Below are 13429 nucleotides of genomic sequence, written 5' to 3'. Positions count from 1 at the left end.
ATGGTGTCCAGGAAAAGCCCAAGCTACCCTGTTTAGGGAAGGATCTCCTGTATGTAGAAACCCTACCAAAGACAGGTGGGTGAAGGCTGGCCATGCCCTGGCCATGTGTGCTGGACCCCAAAACCCCCCTGCCCTCGGCTGAGCCCCCAGCAGGGGCAGCAGGAAGGGAGGGGGGATTCTGTCCCTCTGCCCTGCTCAGGTGAGACCCCACCTGCAGAGCTGCCCCTGGCTGGGAGGTGCCCAACATGAGAAGGACCTGGAGCAGCTGGAGTGAGAGCAGAGGAGGAGCTGCTCCAAGGGCTGGAGCCCCTCTGCTCTGGAGCCAGGCTGGGAGAGCTGGGGGTGCTCACCTGGAGAAGAGAAGGCTCCAGGGACACCTCAGAGCCCCTTCCAGGGCCTAAAGGGGCTCCAGGAGAGCTGGAGAGGGACTGGGGACAACTGGGGACTGTGACACCTCTGGCACAGGGTGCCCAGAGCAGCTGTGGCTGCCCCTGGATCCCTGGAAGTGTTCCAAGCCTGGTTGGAGGGGGCTGGAGCAGCCTGGGACAGTGGAAGGTGTCCCTGCCCATGGCAGGGGTGGAATGGGATGACATTTAAGGTCCTTTCCAGCCCAAACCAGTCTGTGATTTTGTGACTAGTTTTCCCTACAAAACAATCACTTGGAGGGACTTGGAGGAGGGGTCTCCCAGGGGTGCACGTGCTGGTGAGCCCTGCCAGTGATGGGATTGCAGACCAGCAGGATGTGGGGCTGTTCCAGGGAGGATGGATGGGCTGGGATGATTTGCCAGGAGGTTTGCAGCAGCTTCTTTACAAAGCAGGGGGGGAAACAGGCCAGTTTGGAGTGATCCTGCCCCACAGAGATCCCCCGTGTCCCTCCCAGGGCTGGTGTGTGCAGGGAGCCCTGCCCGGGGCTGCCAGCCCTGCTCCTGTGCCCTGGCAGCTGCGGAGGTCCCGCGGGCCCCGGGTCAGTGCCGGGGGCTGTGCGCTGCTGCCTCGGCCACCCGAAATGTGATCCGAATCCGTAATGCTGTGGGTGATGAAATCGGCTCCGGCTCTGTGTAATCCCCTCACTGCCCCCCTGCATCTCCTCGCTGTCCCCTCCTCCAGCCCACAGTCATCCGCAGCCTCGCACTGTCCCTCTATCCCCACGCTGTCCCCTCTGTCCCACAGTCCCCTCTATCCCCACATTGTCCCCACACTGTCCCCACTATCCCCACAGTTCCCACGCTGTCCCCTCCATCCCCCTGCTATCCCCTCTGTCCCACACTGTCCCACCTTCCCCACACTTCCCCTCTATCCCGACGCTGTCCCCTCTGTTCCACTGTCCTCTCTGTCCCCAAACTGTCCCTCCATCCCCACACTGACCCTTCTGTCCCATCTTCCCCCCCTGTCCCCTCTATCCCACATTGTCCCCTCCATTCCCACACTATCCCCCCGTTCCTGCACTGTCCCATCAAACTCCCACCCTGGATACCAGAATCTTCCCCCACACAAGCACTGTAACCTCCACTCCCTGTCCCACACCGTCATTCCAATGTCCCTGCATCCCGTGCTGACCCTCTATCCCAACACTGTCCATCCCTCCATCCATCCATCCATCCATCCATCCATCCATCCATCCATCCCCCCCCTTGCTGCCCCACTGAACTCCCACCCATCCCTGGATACCAGAATGTCCCACCCCACAAGCACAGTTCCCCCCAGCCCCCCCCATGTCCTTCTATCCCCGCACCATCACCCACATCCCTGTGCTGTCCCCTCCATCCCCATGCTGTCCCCCATCCCTCTGCCCCCACACCACCGCAGGACACCAGACCGTCCCACACCCAACCGCTGGCCCCCCTGTCCCCCACCCCCGCGCCGTCTCCTCGCTCCCCCCTCTCCGCCCGCGGCCGAGCACCGCCCCGCGGGGGATGATGTAACCCCCCGTCCCCCCCGTGTCCCGCCCGCGTCCCGCCCGCCGCACACTCGGCGGGCTCGGCGGCGAGCGGACGCAGCCATGTGCCCGTGCGCGCTGCGCGGCCCCCCCGCGCCCTGCAGCCCCTGCGGCCCCGGCCGCGCCGCCCGGCCCGAGGCCGCCGCCCGCCGGGTCGCCGCCCGCCTGCGCCGCCTGGGCGATGAGCTGGAGCAGCGGCGCAAGGCGCGGGGCCGCGGCCCCTCGGCCGCCCGCCGCCTGGCCGCCGTGGCGGGGCTGCTCTGTGCGCTCACGCCCGCGGCCGCGCTGGCCTGGCTGATCCGCAGGAGGAGCCTCTAGGGAGAGGGGCGCTGGACGGAGCGGGGAGCAGGCGGGACGCGCAACAGGTGGGCGCGGGACGGGGCGGCCGGCGGGGCTCGGGACGGGCGGCGGGAGCGGGGGCTCGGCTCGGTCCGGCCCGGCGGAGCGCGCTGTCCGCGGTACCCGCGCCTCGCCGGGCTGCGAGGGCTGATCGCGGCAGCGCACCGAGCCACGGGCTGTCCGTACGGGCATCCCTCTCCTTTCCCTGTCCTTCTTCCTCTCCTAATCCTTTCCCCGTCTCTTCTCCCCGGACCGCCGGTGCCGGGTCGCACCGACCTGTCGCTTTCACCTCTTCCCCCGTCTCTTCCATCCCCACTTTCTCTCTCTCCTCTCCCCCTTTCCCAGGACTTCTCAAACGCCCCCTTTCCCCTTCCCCAAACTTTTCACGGCTCCCACCCCCGTGGCTCCCCTCCGCCCGCGCCACCCGTGCTCTCGTGGGGCAATTTGAGCTCCGTGCCCGGCAGCGACACAGGGCAGCTCAGGGGGAGCCGAGCTGGTCCCGTGTTGTCCCTGGAGCTGGAGGATGCCCCGCACACCCGTGCCTGCCAAACCTCCAGCCTTCTTTTGCGTGGAGGAACTTTCCCCGTGTCCTGTCGTTCCCTGGTGGGCTTTAGACCCACGGGCACCCATCGCTAAGGTCACTGGGTGGAAAGTCCAGTGGGGCAGCCTGGGACGTTGGCTCTGTGTTTTGGACAATACCTTGCCCAGTGCCAGGGGTTCTCCCCCAGGGGACTGGCCAGGAAAAGCACCCAAGTCCAGTTACTGCTGTGTCTGTGCTCCAGAGCCACTGAACAAATGAGCAGCAGGGAGTCAGGACCTTCCTGATCCTCTAACCTTCGTTGTTGTCATCTGGTGACAGCTCCAGGCCTTGTGGGGACAGCTCTGCACCCTCAGCCCTGGGAGCATTCAGGGATACTGAGTATAAGTGGGGTCACCTCAGGGATTTTGGGTGCTCTGTAGTGTTCTTTGGGTTGTGGATTTGTCGCCACAGACCTAAGGAGCATGGGCTTCTCTTTTGGGTGCTCTAAATTGCATCATAAACACCTCCCAGCGTCTGTCTGTGCTCAGAGAACAATTTCAGCGCATGTCTAACTTTCAGCGTGCACTGGTATCCCACCAGCTTGGATAGGGGTAGTGTGGAGAGGAAGTCAGGTTATCAGAGAGTTTAAAATGAGGTTTTCCAGCAGGTCTGTGTGTTTGCACTGCATGTGCACACTGGGGGAGGGCATTGTTGTCATCCATCGGAGCCACAACTGCTGAGTCTGGCGGGAGGTTCTTCTGGTCACCTTTGGAAAGCTTTCTTTGAAACAAAAACACAGCAGAACTGTGGGGTTTTGATGAATCAAAACCTCAATTTCTATAAAAACAGGCACTGGCTGGTGCCTGCAGGGCTGTGCCCAGCAAAGCCCTCAGAGGTGGTGTCAGTGGTGTGGGACTGTGGTCAGGAGCAGAGCAAACACATCTCTCCCTCCCCGTCAGTTTGTGGCAAGTTTGGTTCCAGTGTTTGGAAGCAAAACCACCCGTCTGCCTTGCTGGCCTCTCTGAGCACAAACACGAGCTGAAATCCAAGGGGGAGCTGCATTGATCTCCCTTATCTAGTGTCTCAAATGTCCTTTTCTTTCTACCAAGCCAGGGAAATTCCTCCCTGCCCAGTCTGGGACTCCATCCCAAGCAGAGAAGGTGGCAGGTGAGCGGGGCTGGCAGAGGGAGCCTGTTAGCTGGCCCTGGTGATCCATGCACACACTCAGCCCAGACTTCCTGGCAGTCCCACGAGGCCAGAGCTGTTCAGAGTATTAATTTTAGTGAAGGTTTATTGGGCAGACACTATTCTTTTCCCCAGTCTCTTCTGCTGTTGATGCTCATTTCTGCCCACCAGTTGCTTACAAATGGCTTTGATGAGAGGCTGTGGAAAAGCCAAGTGTTATCCTGGGCTCCTCCGAGGCGAATTCCTTGGGCAGCACCGTCCTGCCCCCAGATGCTCCTGGACACAAATACACATGTAAGGCTGCAAAGGAGCTCCTGGTGTGTGATGGGAAGCGGTTTCAGGGATCGAGGTGTGAGATGTGGCGATGAACAGGCTGGTGACACTCTCCTGGCTGTCCCTGTGTGCAGCCTGTCCCACTCCTGCCACGCTTCTAATGCACAAGTGACCAAGCTGCAGATGAAAGTACAATGGAAGCCCAGAATAATTAACTGTGTCATCTACACCTCAGTTCCTCGGTTATTCTGGCCATTAATAATCTTTTCATCCTGAGCAGTAATTTGCTTCTGCCAGTGGAGGTTTCTGACAGTCTGCAGAGTCTCAGAGCCCCAGTGACAGTGCAGTGAGCTCTGTTAGCCATGAAGATGAGGTAAGACACTGTTTGATTACCTCAGCAGAGTATTTCTGAACAAAACAGGTATTTTTCTGCCATCCTCAGAGAACTCTGCAGTGACAATAACATTGTCCTGCAACAAGCTGGGAAGTCCAGCCTCTAACCACTTGTGATCTTGGGATTTCATGGAAAGGCTGGTAAGAGGAGAGTAACTTGTACAGTTAACGAGTGCCCTGCAGAGTCAGCCTTTGTCTCGTGATCTGGTGGTTGCAGAAGGAACAGAGAAAAGAGGAAAAGGCCAGTTTCAGCTTGGGCTGTTCCTCGAGTTCCCCTCCTGCTTTTTCAAGAGGCAGCAGTGTTGGCTGCTGTGAGCGTACGTACGGCTTCTGAGGCAGGAGGTTGGTGCTCGTTCCCTCAGCTCCGTGTGGCTTCACACAAGAGCACAGCTCAGGGAATAATCCCGTGCTCCAGGGAGCCCCTCCTGCTCTCACAGCCCTGGGTGATGCCAGGCAGAGCAGGATTAGGGCCACTGCGTGTGACCGCCTTGCATCTGCGGACCGTGCTTGGGATTTGGGGACGGATGCTTTGCAACTGGCAGTTTTGTGATATGTAATCTGACATCACCTTGAAACATCCAACCAGGGCATGAAGTATAGTTGTCAGGTGCCAGTTTGGCATACAATGTCACTTGTATTTCGCTCTGTTAGTTCAGGAGTGGCAGTGTATTAAAATCAAACCCTACTTGTCCCTGCCAGCTCCACCAGCCTGGTTCCGTGCCCACTGTGTTGCCAGGAATTCCCCCCACTGTTTGCTGCGAGGTTCATGCAGAGCCACTCTGTCCAAAGTCTCAGTGCAGTTAATTATCTGTATTAAAACTGGGTTGATAAGATTTCTGGAGGTGTCCCACTGAGCTGTGCAGGAGAGCAGAGCAAACGAAGGACCAGAGGCAGTGCAGATGCAGAGAGCTGGTTCTGCACCAGGACAAACATCCAGCCTCTCGTGCACCCCGTGTGTGTCCCTCACACACAAAGAGGCAGGCTCTGTTGTTTATCCTTCTGGATCAGGAAAAAGCCAGTCCTTCCCAGTGGCAAGCATCCTGCTCAAAAAAACCAAAGGTCCCCACCACCCTCACCCCAGTCTCACAGCTAAAACTGAATAAAGGAAACCTTCAGCATTAAGTCTCCCGATAAACATCAGAGTTTGCACAAACAAACAGCAGCCCAGAAATGGCTCATTCCACAGGTGGACCGAGGCCAAGCAGGACAGTCTTTGTGGCAGGCTTGGAACTCAAATGTATTTTTTTACTGTCTGCGTTCCCTGGTCTTCCTATGCAAAGATCTCCCGGACACGCCATTCTTCCCAGTTCGTCCCTAGTGCTCTTGAACCCCTCCTAATTGTTTTTTGGTCTTCCAAGCTGCCCTTCCATCTCCCGCGGAGATGCTAATGAAGTGTGAGTGCACACGGATGGGGCTGCTTGGGAATTTGTCAGGGCTCTTGCCCAGCCCTTGTTCCCTCATTAAGCTGCTGCTGAGCGAGGACCGAAGCGATTGTGCCTCGTTTAGTCCCTGCCTCCAGCGTGCCCTCAGCGATCCAAGCCCTTGGATATATTTTTCCCTTTCAATATATCAATAACTGTTATTTTGTTTATTAGCGGTGGGACGTGTGCCAAGCGAGTGGCCCGTGTAATCCATTTAAAAGGAGCGGTTCCATGCTGACACAGTAGCCGTGAGCAGAACTCCTTTTTCCGGCTGCTGCCGGAGCCTGCAGCTCAAACTCTGCTCTGGCTTCGTGCAGGTGCTGCCCAAAGGCGGCTTCTCCTCCCCTCCCTGAATAAAGATCAGTCAGAGAAGTGCTAAGAGACACTGGACCCCCTACCTGAGTCGTTTCATGCCCATCCCTCTCAGCATCCATGAGAAAAGCAGCTTAGATTTTTGGTAAAGCTGTGGGATAAGGCTGGAGAATTCCAGATTAGCGGGAAGTGGAGCTGCCTGTGTGTGTCAAAGCACCAGGATGTGGCGAGGTTGGCTGAGGTGGTTTTGCAACCAAAGCCATTTGTTGTCTCAGAACCTTATTGCTGCACTTGTGTAATGGTTGAGAGCAACTTTCTGAGCAAAATCTGTCTCTCCCTAAATGCCCAGGCACAGAGGGATACATCACCAAAGGGAATGTAAGATCCCATGAAAAAATTTCAAAAGAACTGAATTTTTTCTTACCGCTCCCATCCGTGTTTCCAACAGACACTGCAGTTTTCATATAGGCACTCAGACATAATTCTTTTTATTTTATAAGGAAATGAAAATGCTGATGGTTGTGGACAGTTTCCCCCAAAGTTTCAGCTTTTTAAGAATGGCACATAAAATAATCAATTTTTCAGCAGCTCTGCAGAAGGGATATGCTGGCTCTCTTTCCCACTTACTATCCACCCCAGTACAAATGGGATGTAGTTTGGCTTTCCACAGCCTTTTTCAGACCCAAAGTACCAAATTTCACTCTGTCTGCTGAGTGCCTATTGTGGGAAATTTGGAGTAACTCCACTGGAGTCAATTGGGTTGCCCTGGATTTACGGTGCTGTAAATGAGATCAGAATTGGCTCAAAGTATATTCCATTAATGAGTCAGATACTGGCAATGCAGCCAATATGCACCCAGAAATGGCTTTAACACAGCCTAGGATATTCAAAATTGGTTTATTGAGAGATGGGCTCAGGGCCAGGATTCTGGGGTTCTCTTTTATTCTTTCCATGAAATTCACCTTCCTGCAGAAGGCCAGCACGAGGCTGATGCAAAACTTAAGAGCCATTTAAGCCCTTAGAATGGGGCTTGTGAGATGCATAAACATTGTGCTGAGCTCTTTGCCTGCCCTGGAGCAGATTTATCGCTTAGAGTTCAAGATGTTCGAGGATTTATCAACTTTTACAGGTTTTTATAGATTTTCTATACATTAAGTGATGCAAAGAGACAGTTTGTAACATACAGTGACACCACGGATGATCTGTTGCCAGCCATGGGTGGCACAGCAGGACAAGAGTTCAGAGCTTGGCAGTTGCAAGTGCTGCTACAGGAGAAATAATAAATAAGGATTAAATGGTTTTGCTGTGGAGGAAATCCTTTAATCAACTCCTGAACTCTTTATTCCAGTGTAACTTGAGTAAATATCTCACCTCCTGGAGTGGAGGCAGCCACATCCTCCTGCTTTGTACAGTGCCACACTCACAGCCCTGACTGTGCCCTGCTCTGGGGAGTTCCTGTGTGGGGAGTGCAGGTGCCCAGATCCCCTCCTGGTGGTGTTTCCAGGTCTGGAGAATCCCATGGTGCTGTGTGATGTCCCTGGGCACACAGGGCTGCCCAGATCCCCTCCTGGTGGTGTTTCCAGGTCTGGAGAATGCCGTGGTGCTGTGTGATGTCCCTGGGCACACAGGGCTGCCCAGATCCCCTCCTGGTGGTGTTTCCAGGTCTGGAGAATGCCGTGGTGCTGTGTGATGTCCCTGGGCACACAGGGCTGCCCAGATCCCCTCCTGGTGGTGTTTCCAGGTCTGGGGAATCCTGTGGTGCTGTGGGATGTCCCTGGGCACACAGGGCTGCCCAGATCCCCTCCTGGTGGTGTTTCCAGGTCTGGAGAATGCCATGGTGCTGTGCCTGTCCCTGGGCACACAGGGCTGCCCAGATCCCCTCCTGGTGGTGTTTCCAGGTCTGGGGAATGCCCTGGTGCTGTGTGATGTCCCTGGGCACACAGGGCTGCCCAGATCCCCTCCTGGTGGTGTTTCCAGGTCTGGGGAATGCCGTGGTGCTGTGTGATGTCCCTGGGCACACAGGGCTGCAGGAAGGGGCTGTGTGTGCAGGCTGAGCAGGGTCATGTTCCGAGCCCTGGGCTATCCCTGGCTCCCCGTGCCCTGCTGCTGGTTTTGTGTAGCTGTGTTTGTCCCTTCCCACACAGCAAACACCTCTCCTGTTTACCTTCTGCCAAAAAAAGCCAAGCAGCTCTGCTGAACCACTTTGGGATGCTCCAGTACTTCCAGAGGGCAGGTGAGGTGTGGGAGGTGGAGCATGGAGGTGCAGCTGCCCTGGGATGGATGGGGCTGGCTGACAGCCTTGACCACAGCCAGATTGGAAATGTGCTTCACCTCTGGAGGGTTCACCCCAACCTTCCTCCCTCCAGCTATCCCCACTGTTACTTCAGATTTCTTGAAACTAGAAAGCAAGGCTGGGAATGAGGGAGGGAGAGGCAGGAATTGCCACATCCTGTGCCCAGCTGGCAGGAACTGGCATAAAGCAGACACGGTTCCTTCTGCCGAGGAACCAGAGGCATTCCAGGTGGCTGGAGCAGGGAGAGGTCACAGCCCCAAGGCTGGGCACAGCTCTCAGGCACAGGGTGGGGTTGCTGGGGTGTGCTGGAGTCAGGAGTTGGGCTGATGATCCCTGTGGGTCCCTTCCCACTCGGGATACTCTGTGATTCTGCTCAGAGTCCGGAATTCACCTCTTTCCCTGGATGTTCAGCACTTCCCAAGGCTGTCTCCTGCTACCTTCCCGCTGGCATGAGCAGAGCAGGACAGCAGGAAGGGAGGGGATTCTGGAGTAAGGCAGTTCAGGATCTGCCCCAAAGCTGTTGGCCAGCCCTAATTACACTGTGACTTCATAGCTGCTGCGCTTGCACCGTCAGCGGCTCCCCCCCTGCTCCCAGCCGGTGAAATCACCTCATCCCAGCGGAGATTTCTCCGTGTGGCTTTCTCTAGGATCTCTCCTTGTCACAGCCTGCCAACAGATATCCGTGGCATCTGCCCCAGCAAGGGCTGCTATCAACAAACTGGGAGATAAACGCTGGAAAATGGGAATTTCATCGCAGATGCCCCTTGGGCACCTCTCCTGCTAATTTGCACTTAGATGGGTGCCTTTCTCTGAGTGCTTTATTAATTAAGGCTCGCAGCCCACCTGTGAGGCAAAGAAGTTATTAGTGCCCTCATTTTCCAGCAGAAGTGAAAGCAGTGGTTTGCCCGAGGCCACAAATCTAATCAGTGGCAGAACCAGGAATGAGTGAGTTCTTCCAGTCTCCCGTGATACTCCCTGCACCCCACTGCCTACCTGGAACAAATTTAATGGCTTCCCTAAAAGTTCACATTCTTGTTAGGTGTTATGTTAAACAATGATGTAAATGAAGATGGAGCACCCAAAAGGAGCCTTGAAAGCAGGAGAGCTCCCAGGAATCTGCAGTACCCAGGGCCAAAGGCATTGTCTCCTGTCTGAGCCACAAACCATCCTCCCCATAAATTCCACACCACCTCTTCTTGTCCGTAAATTCAGTAGGAGGGTTCAAGCATAAATTTAAAAGAAGCTTTTATTGCACCAAATGCATCAACATAATTAACATCCAACCCCATTCTTTTGCTTTCTTAGGCTGGAGCAAACCCTGTGCCCTTGGAGAAAATTGTTTCCCCTTTTCCTCCAGGGAATCCAGAGCCTGAGCAGCAGCTGTGAGGAGTGGAGAGAAAGAAAGAAGTGGGAGATGCTGGAAGTGCTTTGGGCGACGTGAGAAGGAGGATTTGCCCGGAAGGAGCTGTTCAAGGGCCCAGCAGCAAACCAGAGACACAAAACCTGCTTATATATAGAAGAATGTAACCCCTGTGTATGCAGACGTGGACGCGTGCATGCCTTGTCGAGAGCGTAAGCGACATTCCCTGTAGATCGCTGCTGTGAGCAGCCCTGCTCCTGCAGGCCCAGCCTTGGCACTGCTGCTGGCCCTGCTGGACACCACCCAGTGCCCCATTTATGCAGCAGGATGAGGAGGAATCTCTACACCCACATTAGTAATCCTGAGAATTCCAATCGTGCTGCAGCGCGGGCACGGCCCAGGCGTGGCGGGGAGGCTCGGACAGCAGTTTGTGTGTGTAAATATTCATGCTCTGGCACCAGGGGAGAGCAGCTTTCCTATGACTTTAGTTTCTCTGGTGCTACATTTAATATTTGTCTGGGGCTAAACTGCCTCTCTGTGGTGCTACAGTTTCCCCAAGAGGATGTTCTGAAACGTGGGACAAGGAAAGATCTATTTTGGTTATTGATATTTATACACAAGATAGCAAAAAATAAGACTTGTTGAGAAGGTGCTATTTTTTTTCTTTCTTTTAATCTCTGCAGAAACTAAGACAAAACAAATAATCTACCCCAGAACTTTATAAAACTCCTTTTCTTTGGAGCAGTTCTTTTTCTTTTGACAGTGTGGAGCTTGGGAAGCAGCAGGCACTGAGGTGGAAAGGACACAGGGCCCTTTCCACTGCAGTGTGCACATGGAAGTCTGCTAGAGCAGCACTTCCTACAGCTCCAGAGCTGGGAATTCTCCTGCATGGTGATTTATTCAGTCCCAAATCCCATGAACCAGGGAAGAGAACTCTTCTCCAGACTGATCACTAGAGCAGGGGATAACAGGAGAACTTGGCCTTAGAAGTCAAAGGGCTTTTTTCAGTCTAGTACTGAGCACTTTTTTCCTTGCAGCCAAAACTACCTGTCAGATTTCGGGTACCTTCCACATACAGCAACCTGTGCACAGTTTTTTAGAAACATTTTTCCTACCTTCAGATATTTGCACCAGAAAACTGACCCTGCCATGGCAGGGAGGGCATTTTCAAAGGCATAAAGGAATGTTGGAACCCGATTTCTAAAGGAAATTTGGCTCCTTGTCTTTTAAAAATACTTCCCACCCCTTGCCCAGCCCAGGAAGAAGCCGAGTGGCTGCTGTGTCCAGTCAGACCCTGCATTTTCCACTGCTGCAGGAGAAATGTTTCTAAGCAATCTGAAAGCTAAATTCTCCCTTTATCAAATATTCACCGCAGCGTTTTGAGCCCTTGCACGCATTTTCCTGGCTGTTATTGATCCAAGTGCATTCCCAAACAGCAGCAAGGGCTCTGCTGGAAGAGCAGATTGTTCCTAGAGAAGAACCTTGCCCTGCCTTAGGTGATGTGCAGTGTTGGGAGGGGTGGTGTAGCTCCGTGTAGTTTGTCTGTCCATACCCTTTGGATGGTCCCAGAGCCACAGGGACCAGTGAAACATTTTCCTGCCATTTTTGGCCTGATGCTCAGTGATCCTCAGCATCCTGAACCCCTTCCCGGCTCAGTCTCCTACAGAAACAAGGACAAATTCTTCTAACAAAAGGAGGAGCCTCAGCTGATTCCAGCAGTGCTGCCAGTGCTGGGCAGAGCCTTAAAAATACCATTTTCTGGAAATCCCTGGAATGTGGGAGTGGGATTGTGCAGATGGAATCGCACAAGTCGCACTTGAACAGGAACCATGGATGTGACACTTGGCTGCAGGGGACACCCCTGCAGCTGGGTCCCATCCCTCAGAGCTCTCCCACAGGTTCCTCACCCCTACCAGCTCTGAATGTAATAAACTGCTCACCTGGAACAGGCATTATTCCATTTCCCTGTGCACACAGCTGGCACTGCCCTTGGCTCTCCTGCTGCCCTGGCTGTTGGGGGCTGCAGCCTTCAGGCTGCTCCCAGTGTTTCAATTCCCTTGGAACAGCACAGCCAAGGAAAAGGAAAGGAAATTCTGTCCTCCCCACCTCGGGAGAGCCCCCAAATCTGTGATCAGCCCCAGTGCAGGGACTGGCTGATCTCCCTCAGTCCCAGCCCTCTGTGGACAGGCTTGTCTGTAAAAATTCCCAAACCTCAGAGCTCCCAGGGGATTGCTGTCCCCGGGGGCTCCAAACAGTCAGCAAAAAATGTTGAAAGACTTGTCCTGCCCAGCATGGAACAACCACATCCATGGTGCTTCCCAAGTGGGAACAGGTCTGGTACCCCAAATCCTGCGTTGTTCCTGGTTTGCTTCACTTTTGTAGTTCCAAACTGGATGTTTCGCATGAGCCCAGGGTGAAGTTTTGGAGTTTTGTAGCCAGAATTCCCTGTACAGAACTGGAATTCCTTATTTGAGGGTGCAGATTTGTCAAAGCCTTACATTTTGTGGTGTAATTGCTATCCTTGAATGCCTCCATTTTTTGACAAGGAGTGTTTTTATCCTTTCTACAAGATCTGCTTTGCCCCTGGTTGGTGTTTGCATGGAAAGGGAAGGGTGCTGTGAACTCCCTGGAAATTCCCTGTCCCCTCCTGTGGGCAGGAAACCGGCACAGTTCCCCTCTGGCCCTTTTGTTTTCTCACAGCAGCTGAGCAATCCCTGGGTTGGGTCAGCTGGGGAGGCCAGGGAGGGCTCTCCAGATGGAGGAACAGAGCCCTCTCGGGTTTCAGCAGCGAGCAGAGCGCAGTTATGAGCTCATGGTCTGCGCAGAGCACGGCTGGGAGGGAGCTCTGCATGAATTTTTAAAGCGTTTCTCTGCCAAGACAGCTCCCAGCACAACCTGGAATTCCGTATTCCAAGGTAAAAGAGCAGCCTGGTGTGGGCTGCTGCACCTGCCACTGCTGGGTTACACCAGGGCAGGGCTTGGCCCGTGAGTTCCACATTCCTTCCTCTTCTCCTGCAGGTAAAAAAGCCTGGAATGGATCAGGCCTCGTGTCACACAGCTCAGTGTGCCCAGGCAAACCAGCAAATCACCCAAAGCAGGGAGCTGTCAGTGGGGAGGGGGAGAACCCCATCCCCTCCTGCTTCAGAGCAGGGAGGCAGCAATTCCTCTTTGAGCCAAGCCCGTTGCTAAAGCAATTCCCTTAAATCCCAAACACTTCTTGAATCAATTTCATCTGATTGGTGAGTTTGTTTTGTTTCTGTATCACAGTAAAAGTTAGAAAGGTCTCTTAAACCCTCAGCATGAGCAGAAGCGGTTCCTGCTGTTGAAATCCATGACAAACTGAACTGGTTAAACTGGTCAGTGTCTGTCCACAGCCTGGAATGAGGCATTCCCAGCT

The sequence above is a fragment of the Poecile atricapillus genome, chromosome 16 (genome assembly GCF_030490865.1).
Source record: "Poecile atricapillus isolate bPoeAtr1 chromosome 16, bPoeAtr1.hap1, whole genome shotgun sequence".
NCBI classification, from domain to species: Eukaryota; Metazoa; Chordata; class Aves; order Passeriformes; family Paridae; genus Poecile; species Poecile atricapillus.
Note: the sequence above shows the minus strand (reverse complement) of the source record.